Source organism: Mesoplodon mirus (assembly GCF_964341445.2).
Source record: "Mesoplodon mirus genome assembly, contig: HAP1_SCAFFOLD_1017, whole genome shotgun sequence".
Lineage (NCBI taxonomy): Eukaryota > Metazoa > Chordata > Mammalia > Artiodactyla > Ziphiidae > Mesoplodon > Mesoplodon mirus.
Window position 1 is genome coordinate 74104 of NW_028295034.1, and position 11012 is coordinate 85115.

The following is an 11012-nucleotide window of genomic DNA, read 5'->3' on the forward strand; positions in this document are numbered from 1 at the left end:
GTGTTTACATAGGGTGACCAACACCCGCCTCCAGTTTGCCCAGGACCGCTCAGGTTTGAGTGCTGGAACTATGGGGAAACCCTCATTCCCGGGGAACCCCAGAAGGCTGGTCAGCCTATTTAGGATGGATCTCTCACTTGATCTCCCAACCCCCGAGAGCCAGAAAGGGAATCTCGCCCCTCCTTCCATTGTAACCTTCATTCATTCATCCACTCATCCCTTTATTCAACTCCTTTATTCAGCAAGTATTTATGAAGCATCTACTACACATCAGACACTCTTCTAGGTGCTGGGGACAGTAAACTGAGAAGGTGTGATTTATTACATAGGGATGATGTCTCGGAGACCACTGCAGGGCAGGGGAGCTGGGAAAGGGAAGGGGCAGTTCTAAATGCAGGCTCTGACGGGATTGGGGCAGACCTTGCCCTGGGACAGGCTGGTTGCTTCAACACACCTGTCCTCACCCAGGGCCATCCTGCCCCCGCCTCACCCAGTTCTTTGGTCATGTCTGGGGAAAATCTGTGGTGGTCACAACTGGGTGGGAGGGGCCCCTGGAATCAAATGGGTGGGGCCAGGGATGCTGCTGAACCCCACACAGTGCCCAGAAGGGGCCCCCAGCAGAGGATGACCCACCCCAAATAACCCCAGTGCCGTGGGGGAGACCCTGCACTGATATTATTCAGACCCGCTGGTGCCCCTAGATTCCTGCACAGGCAGGGACTCTAACCGGGTCATCTCTGTATCACGAGGTGACCTAGAGTGGGGCAGCCAGGAGGGCTGAGTATCAGGGGTGAAATGACAAATCTCTGTGCCCACTCTCCCCGCCGCACCCCAGGGTCGATGGCCTCTATCTCCTCCCTGTGCAGGTAGCTTTTCCCTGAGCCATTTCTTCTTGTCAAGGTCCCTGTCGCAGGTTGGGTTCCCCAAAGATGACGTTGAGAGCAAGGACTGGAGTGCAGGTGGTTGATGTGAGATGTGAAGACAACAGATACAGCTGCCATAGGGTCCCGCAATTCCACTCCTGGGCATAGATCCAGAAAAAACTCTAATTCAAAAATATACGTACACCCCTGGGATTTCCCTGGTGGTCCAGTGGTTAAGACTCCGTGCTTCCAGTGCAGGGAGCATGGGTTCCATCTCTGGCCAGGGAACTAAGATCCCACATGCCGTGTGACAAAAAAAAAAAAAAAGAAAGAAAGAAAGAAAGAGAGAAAGAAAGAAAAAGAAAGAAAGAAAGAAAAGATACATGCACCCTAATGTTCATTGCAGCACTATTTACAATAGCCAAGATGGGGAAGCTACCTAAATGTTCACTGATGGGTGAATGGATAAAGAAGATATGGTACATATATACAATGGAATATTATTCAGCCATAAAAAGAATGAAATAATGCTATTTGCAGCAATGTCGTGGATGGACCTCGAGATTATCATACTAAGCACTGTGAAGTGCCTGGGGCAGCCACTCAGAGCAAAGCGGCCACCAACCCTGCTGCAGCTGCCCGAACAGAGAGTGGAGGGCGAGGGAAAAATACGTTGGCTTCTCCCATCCCCCTGCCCTCCAACCTCTGGCCAATGTTTTCCACTGGCTGAACCTACCTGGAAAAGAGTTGGCGAGGAAATCTGGGCGATGGGGTTTGCAGGATCAGCCCTGTGACACGGAGCAGAGCAGTGGAAAGACAGGGAGACAGTCTGAGGCAAACAGGCCAATGGCAGCGCAGTACCCACTTCTCCCTACCTCTCCTGTGCCACTGAGTGGAACCATCTTCATGCGCGACCTTTCTCTTCCCTCATCTCCCACATCTACCCATCCATCCTCTAAGGAGCTCATCCATTCCTCTCTCTTCCTCACAGCCACCGCCATCACTCACTATCGTTACTGCAGCAAGCACTGCTCTGCCTTCTCCTGTCTCCAGACTCCCTCTTCTAATCAGTCACTACACTCCAGCCAGAAGGGTTTTTCTCAAATGCCTATCCTACGTCACTCTGCCGCTTCGAGTCCTACAATGGCTGGCCCGTTGTGCTTAGGATCCAGTCCACATTCCATGGCAGGACTTCATCACATCTCCAGTCTCCCCTCCCCTGACATACGCTTCCATCCTCCACATTCCCACATCCTGAACCTCAGGCCCCTGAATTTCCTGGAGCGGCTCTCAAGTCAGGGCCTTCACACGTGCTATTTGCTGTCTTCACAGAGCCCTCCCCTATCCTGCACCTCTTCTGACTTAAGCCCTCTCATGTTGGCCTCAATGGCAGTACTTCTAGGAAGACGTCCCTGGTCCTCCTCACCTGTGTTCCCTTGCACCCAAGACTTTCCCCGGTGGTAGGGGTATCAGATTTAACAAATAAACCATGCAAGTTTAACCGGGTGTCCTGTATTTTTATCTGCAACCCTACCTGATAGGCACTTGTTCCAGAGTATGACAATTGCATGTTGACATTTTAATTTCCCTACTAGGCTCCAACTCGCTTAAGGATAATGATCTTGTCAATACGATTCCCCATTTTGCTAACTAACTAGGTAAGGTTGGATGAATGGATCAGTGACTTGTGGATGGGAGTTTTTACTTGAAATCGTATAGAACTAGACTTCAGCCCTAAACAGGAGAGATGCTTAAGAGACTCAAGGGAGGCTAATGACAATTACTCACCCAAGTGGAGGCTCCTAGGTTGGTTCTGGGCCAGCCTCTCAGGGTGTAAGAGAAGAACTTGGAGGTGGAAACTGTACACTAAAGGGAAATGACCAGAAGGTATGACTGGCAATGATTATGTAAAGCTTTCAGGCTGCACAAAGCTAACAGACTAACTTCAGCTGGTTTGGGGATTGCTCTGGCTCAGTTCTGAGTCCTGCACACAGCTGGAAAGTTTATGCTCCTGCTGCTGGGGTTAAAACAGTGGAAAAGGCCAGAAGGGTGATGCCAAGGATCATCGTACTCTTTTGACCTCGCGATGGTTTTCTAATAGAAAGCTGAAATCTTGCTATTTTCAGACCCGGTACCCAAGGGCAAGTACGTCACAAATATGAAAAAAGTGAGAAAGGTGGAAGAAAGGCAAATTAGAGCCCACCATCTAAAGAGGCAGCCTCTACTGGCTGCAGACAAACCTCCATGCTGCAATGCAGGCCCAAATTTTCTCCCCCTTCAAGAAAAGACAGGAATCAAGATGTTAATGCTTCATCTCATGACTTTTTTTAACATGCCCATTAAGTCAATAAGTAGTAAATGGTTCAAAAAGAACACAACTATAAGTTTATTACTCCGTGCGGGCCTCCAACACTTTACGTGGAATCAACATGTGTCTCCAGGCTGAGATTCCCCTCAACTTGCAAACCTCAGGCAGATGCTGATTCAAATCCCAGAAGCCTCTAGTTGAAAATCAATGTCTGAGATGCTCTGCGGAATCTAGGGAAGCATTTGCTAATTTGCTCTGGGGCGAAATCTTCTATCAATATCAATCAGGCATGAATGTAGATAATTTTCCCACGCTACCAATACAGTCATCTATATGTTTAGTCAACATTTATTGACTATCGCATGGGGAGGTTTGGTGGTCAGTAAACAGTGGAAAGAGGCCCAGAAAAAAAGGGGGTACACTCAGGCTTGAAATCCACCAGGTACACGCCTCTGCTGCCATACCAGTTATTTATATACTTATCTACTACTTCCATCCTAGTTGGTTAACAGTCTCTGCCCCAGCCCTAGCCCTGTGGGCCTCAGACCCCAGCAGTGGGCCACTCATCTGTGGCCACCTACGGCAAGGTGGTGCTTTCCTGGAGTCATCCTCCTTTGGCCACTTGTAATTTGGCCCTCTTTAGGGTACCATACTAGTTGTTCAATATTTTGAGCATCACACACCAACTCTCCAAAGAGAAAGTCAAGTGATAAAGGTTCCCCCAAATGCTCACGTGGCTTTTGTCTCTCCCTAACCTCTTTTCTTGATTAACTCCTGCGCAACCATTCAGATCTCAACTCAAATGTCACTTCCCATTTCGCCGTCTGGACCGTGTCTCCCTGACATTTATTCTCAGAGCTCTGTTCTTTCACTTCACATCTTGTATCCATTTGCTTATTTGTTTGTCTGCCTCCCTGATGAAGCTGTAAACTCCATAAGGGCAACAAAAAGCAGAACTTATTTGGCAAACTGCACAGGCTTCTATATGGTTTACGTGGGATTGGCCACCTACCCAGCTCCAAAGATGGGTCCTGTTGTATTCCAGCCAGTTAGCATGTCCCTTCCTCCAGGTCCTACTCATTGGCACAGGAACGAGAACCTGATCTAAGGCAGCCCAAGCAGAGTGAGGCTGGACACTCTGGCGAGGAAAGCAGAGCTACAGACCCGTTCTGAAGAGGCAATGTCACCAATGTGGTTATCATGAAGCATGACACGAAGGAGGACAAAGACGCAGAGTCCCAGAAAGGTGGCTCCAAAGGATACACAACATGGGCCTCTCGAGTAAACCAGATCTGGGCTGGCCCTTGTGTTTGGACTGTTCAGTTACATCAACCAATAATTTTTTTCTTTTTTTTTTTTTTTGCTTTAGCCAGTTGGGACCAAGGTTTCTATGTATTGTGACCAACAAAATCCTAACTGATATATCTTGTCCCTGTATCCACAAGAACCTTGCTCATGGAAGACACCATATCTTGAACAATATGCCATTGGGAGAACTGGAGATGGCTTAATGGGGGAGGTGACTGGGTAACATCAGCTGGAGCCTTAATTTGAACATAGTTCTTTAGAAAATATGTTAGACTGCCCAAGATTTAAATTCATCAGAAATTCAGGAGTATTTTCCCCGGTGTGTTTTACAGCAGAATTGTTCCTACCTGAGGTTACTAACCTGCTCACCTGTCATTTCCTAAGAACTCCTAAAGATTTCTGCTTCAAATCCTGGACTTTCAACCTAAAGAACCTATGGTTTTAAATTGGGGGAAGGGAACAGGAAAGAATGATTCAGCCTCTAGCCGCTTTTTACTCTGCTGGATAAGATCATTAATTTTTTCCCCCAGAATGACCTGTGACTTCCTACATTTCTTACATTTCAACTTCAAGTTTCATTTCTCGGGATGCCTACAGCTTTTCACCTGGCTAGATGGAAGCCAAGATTTTACTTTTCTCTTGGGGGCTATTCTGCTGGGCTAGAGTCATTAGAAGCAACTTTAACTTCAGGTTATTATAAATATCACATCTTTTAAAGCATAATCAGGCTATGTGGTTCATGATCTGGTTATTAGATTAAAGGTCTGTGTGGCCAAAGGGCTGTTCTACAACTATTGAGAAATAAACAACCTTGACTAGTTCAGGGAGGGAAAAGTCTGCAAGTCGGTCCCCATAGCCTGATCAGGGGATTCTTTTCCTCCTTCCCTGATTCACCAGAAAGCACACTTGCTCATACTGTTCACATTCTCAAAATATGTTTGTTACTCTCAGAGCTCCTGGAATACATATCCTCCAATGGTTGCCTTTTGTCAATGAACTGTTCTGCACAGCTCCACTGCTTATATTTTAGGATTTTTTTTTCCTTTGGGAGAGAGAAGAGTGGCTTGTAAAACTACTAGTGGAAAATAAGCATTAAGAATCACTTCACCTTCTTCATCAAATAAATCCACCTGAATTACTGGTTCTGTGAACCAGTATGTAATTCAAAAGTTTGATGAAGAACAGAATACTTTGAGTCTCAAAATATCTCTCCATAAATTACTTATTAACTACAAAGGGACAAATAATAACTTCACAGTGGAGAAAGTGCGGGGGCACCACCTTAACCAAGATGCTAATGAGACAGATGACCATCAAGGGGCTCCTGTAAGGATGCACAGAGAGACACACCGTCACCTCTGTGGAACCCCATCCAAAGCACAGAACATGAAAGAACCATGAGGAAACAGGACAAACCCAGAATGAGGATCATTCTACACAACAACCAGCCTATACTCGTCACAAACTCTCATAATATGAGGAACAAAGAGGCTGAAGAATTATTTCATACTTAGACCAAAGTGACATGAGAACTAAGTGCAATGCAGGATTGTAGACTGGTTCCTGGCCTGAAAAATTTAGCCATTAAGGATGTTACTGGAATAACTGGCAAAATTTGAATATGGATGGTAGATCAGTCAACAGTATCAATGTTAAATTTCTGACTTAGACCACTGTGCTGTGGTTTGGTAAGAAAATGTTGTTTCGCTTAGGAAGTAATCACTATTTCCAGGGAAAAGGGCAAAATGTGTCCTTACCCTTAAGGGGTTCAGGAGAAAAAAAACATGTATATATGGAAAGACAGTGAATGCCAAAGCAAATAAAGCTAAATATTAATCATTGGTGAATCTAGGTAAAGCACATACAAGAGTTCTTTGTACTAATCTTGCAACTTTTCTTTAAGTTTGAAATTATATCTATAACTATATATCTACATCTATATAGATATACAAAAATCAACACACACAATTCAAAATAAAATGCATCAACCTAAAATCCAGCCTATTCTTCAGGTATTGTTGGCAATCTGAAGAGAAACAAAGGCTAGGATACCAAAAGGGATTGGGTCAGTAGATTCATTCATTAGGACCCTGAGTACATTTCTACTAACTTAAATTATGCTTTCATTTGAATCAAACATTTTGGACTGCCTTCAGCTTAGTGCCAATTACTTATACATTTAAACACTCAAAGGATGAATTCCATACTTTTCCCCAAGCAAGGCACAAGGTTGTCAGTATTCTCGTGTGCTAACAAGTAAGCAAGGCCAATTTCTATAACCTAACTATAGGACTTCTGGGTACGTAAACTTTTTCTCATATGCCCAGTTCCCTATTTTCTTAGAAAATCCAATTTGCTCTGGGATTTCAAATACCACAGGCTCTTGTTTTTGTCACAACAAATGAACTATTTTATTCTGTAGATTCTTAAAAAGAAATTCAATGAATCTTTGCTCACTGCTAGCTTTTTGAGATCTCTCCCAATATCTCTTTGATCAAGCTTTTCCACCCACTCTGGAATAATCCAGGGGTAATTAGAACTTCTTACCTTCTTTAGCCCAAAAGGAGCCAATTCATCACAAGCTGTCATGGATTCTGATTCTAAATTACCAAGAGCCCCATTACTAACAGAGGCAGGGAATCTTCTTTGCAATTAAAGTGACTGATTTCTTTGCAGACGCAGTAGCATTTCACTTTTTAATTATGTTCATTCGGATCAAATGTGAGAAAATTCTTCCTCATTTTATTTTCCATCCAAAGGACACGATACAACAAACATTAATCCCAGAGTGATACAAGGCCAGACCTGCAAGGGCCTTAGGTGGAGCTGGACATCTATCAATGGGTCTTGTCCATTTTACAGGGTCTTAGTGGCTCCTTAAGCTCCAAAGGGGAGAAAAGGGACTAATTATTTGTTACGTCACATACTTCACCTAAGGGCTGGCCAAACCTTCCAGCATCTGCTAAGTTGTGATGAGACAGCATTAGACGTTTAGATAAACATAGACTAGCGCCGAACAGAACAATTTTGTTTCTTGTGCAGGCAAAGAACAGAGCCACAGTGCTGGGGATAAAGCAGTGTGTGCAGGTAAACATAAGCAACGAGGGAACACATCTGTTTTTTCTCACTTAGGTGGTATTAACAGGGTTATGTGTTGTCAAATTTTGAAAGAGAAAAATAAACAAAAACAGTTTGGGAGAAGAAGGAGGACACTCCGGAGGATCTGAAGGATCTGAAGGAACGTGAGGCCACCAAGGCTTACACAGATTTCCCAAGGCCTGAAAGACACCTGCCTGTCCACTTTGCTTTTAACCTTAAAGACTGGCCAGTTGTGGCTCCCGCAGCCTGTAGACCCGGGGCCTGCATCCTTGTCTCCCCTTCCCCACTCTCCACGTGGTCAGCAGACTGGCGTCCGTTCACTCACTTGAGACATTCAAAGGTCAAGGTTTTCGCTCAATGAGTATCTTCCAGCGATCTGTGCTCCAGACAACAGTGACTACCCTTTGTCCTGGTATGAATGCAGTTGCTCGCCGTTTTCCAAACACTTTCACACATATGTAAAGAAGAGCCTGGGAGCCCTCCAAGATTTTAAATTTTAGTTAAAAAATGAAATTATATAGTAAGCTCTTGAAAAATGAAAACATCCACGTATGTGAGATTGTACCTCTGCCTTTACTGCAGGCTGTTTGCAAAATTCAGGAAGCCCTGCCTTTCCATTCATTAAACACATAGTCGTTGAGCACCTCCTAAGGGCAAGGCAGGATGCCAGGTGATGGAGGTGGAGAAACAGGGCTTGTTCCTTGCTCCGATGGGGAAGGCACGTAAGCAGACACCCTCGGCACAGGAAAACACAGAATGGAGGTGCTGTGATGGGATAAAAGGGTCACGCTTATAAGAACAAAGGAAAAGCGCATCCTTCCAATGCAGGAGACACAAACAAGCTCAGGAGGTTGGCAGGTGTCTTGAAGGAACATCAGTCTTGCTGAGGGGGGGCAGAAACTCCAGGCTTACCCGACGTAGCACGGGCATATATGCTCGCCACATTCCAAGAACCAGAAACACAAGAAAGAAGAAGCCAGACCAGACACCACAAAGCTGTGACCGTTGGGCTCAGAAGTCTGGGATTTTTATGAACCAAGGAGGAGCATGAAGGGGAAGTGACGGTCCAGCTGGCGGTGCTGGTAGGGGCAGGTGGGGGCAGATGAGGCTGCTGAAATGATCCACTGAGGGCTGACAGAGCTGGCTGTGGCAATGGGAATGGAAATAAGTGGAGATTCAAGAGATTTGGGGCCGGTACAAACCACAGGGACTTGGAACCATCATATGAATGGATGAGGAAGTAGGCAAAATAGACTCTGAGCACTATTATATGTGAACACTTGGATGGCGTCCATGGACTGGCCGGCTTTTGCTGTTGAAACATTTACTGTGTTTAAACAGTCACATCCTGCACTGAGCCCTTGTTTTAAGCTCTTCAAACATCCCTGAGATAAGTGGGGGAGTTATTTCAATCCTCCTTTTTACAGATGAGAGAACCATGACTGGCAAGGTTTAGCCCTAAGCAGGAAACCCAACTAACCCAACTAATTGGTGCAGAGCTGGGACGAAAGATCAGTGTAGTCCTCATTACACAATCCAGCGAAACACAAAGATGGCTCAAAACTGTCCTAGTGGCATGTTTCCAGCCTAAGTGGGACAAAGTTCATACAACTTTATATCGTGAGCTGTGTTGTAAGGTGGTCTGTTGATAACGTCCATTCCAAAAGCCAACGGAAAGCTACCAGTACGCTGAATCATTAAAAACATGGAGGTACAGGACTCAAGTCTTACACGGTTCTGAAAAAAATACCCTTCACAGATGCTATTTTTAGACTCAAGTTTTCCCAGCATAAAGTTTTTAAAAGAACAATCCATCTAAAAAGCATGTAAAGAAATTCATTGACAAAGGTTTAGATGTTTTAGGACTTTAATGTCCTTCACACGGTCAACATAAAACACTGACAATGGATGAACAATAGGGGAAAAGACTATTCAGCAAAGATCTTCCTTCTTCGGCATCACTGGTCAAACACCAGAAGGAGAACGATCACGTGAAGCAACAGTAAGGGAATTTAACACAGATTTTTAGTTTAACAGCATAACTGAAAAACAAAACCAACCAACCAACCAACCAACCAACCGATCTTCTACCCACTGAAAGGAAAGGAAAAGTGAATCAGGGAGCTTCCAAATCTTGTGAAGCAGCTTAAAAAGGGAGAGGGGAGGGGGAAGGGGAGGCACACGACTGTTGAGAACCTAACACTCTAATGCACAAGGTCAAGGATCCTAACAAATTCTCAAAGTCTCAACATATACCAACAAGAACCATATTATTAGAAATATAAAGGCACAGAGATATAAATGCATAGATATATAAACTATTTGGTAGTAAAAACAGACCTTGCTATACAAACATATAGTAAGTCACTTCTACCGCTTTATGAGAACAACCGTATAAAGAAAGGATCCAGAAGACCCCACTGCTGTCATCTTGCAAAGGATCAAAATTCAGCACCTAGAGGGCCCCACCCACCCTCCATGCTGTGTGTCTGTGTTTCTCTAAAAATAATAACCTGCAATTGGCATATAATTAAACCCATAGGCAGCTTTGAATATGAGATCTAGGCAGAAAAAGTAGCAGCAAAGACAACAGTGGCTGGCATTTGGTAGAAAAGTAAGAGAAGACTTTTTAAAAGCTTCCAGTTCAAGTCAGAATTAAGGTTAAGTTTCAACAGCTTGGGATAGCTGTGGATGCTTTTGTGTTCTCTGAAAAAAGAAGAAAATCTATCATAAGTATGTTCATTCGAAAAACATACTGTGTTTTTTAGCCATGCCCAGGTGACTTTCAATTTTGTACACTGTTCAAGGGCAGAGTGTATATTAGTTAGGATGTGCTCATAGCTGGTGCATCTCCAAAAAATGCTTCATGAAGGCTGCCAGCTTCTGACATCTTCGATGGTGACAGCATTACACAGAGAGGCCTGAATGCCTCCCACGGACCCAGAAGAACCACCGATGCAGCCGTTAAGAACAGGAGCATCTGGTTGAGCATCAGGATGACCCTCCTTCCCGTCACCAGCTCCTGCGAGAGTCACGGCCCCTGAGGCCGTCGTGTCCAACCTCCCACCTGAAAGCCCCTGCAGGTGGCCAGGAGCGTCACACATCTCAGTCATTAGAAAATTCCTTTCCAACGGCAGTGAAGGACCGTCATGCTCACAGGTAACCTAGGTTAGCTCAACTCTTCAATGAGCCTGCTGTGCAGGGGGCAGGGAGCGGGCAGCTATTCTCATGCGTGAAAACATACATCTTCCATGGAGCTCACAGAATTAACTACTCTCTCTGATGTTCAGGGGAGCAACAGTGTCTGTTCTTACACTGAACAGGCTTGTGCCAGCTGCACTAGAGAGGGGATGGCACCCTTTGTGCTGTCAGAGCAGAGACTTTCAAAGGAAATTTTGACCAAAGCTCCCAGAAGGTGTGCCCCCCCCCGCCCC

The 11012-nt window shown here is 45.0% G+C and overlaps 1 pseudogene across 1 annotated transcript in view; it reads right to left on the reverse strand.

Moving 5' to 3' along the window:
- LOC309797814 (3-hydroxyisobutyrate dehydrogenase, mitochondrial-like) overlaps nucleotides 1–10682 on the reverse strand; it is a 45949-nt pseudogene extending 35267 nt beyond the window's left edge. Inside the window, exon 1 of the transcript in view lies at nucleotides 10467–10682. The product of the transcript in view is annotated as a 3-hydroxyisobutyrate dehydrogenase, mitochondrial-like (transcript). The remainder of the gene's footprint in view (nucleotides 1–10466) is intronic.
- Nucleotides 10683–11012: the final 330 nt, after the last annotated feature.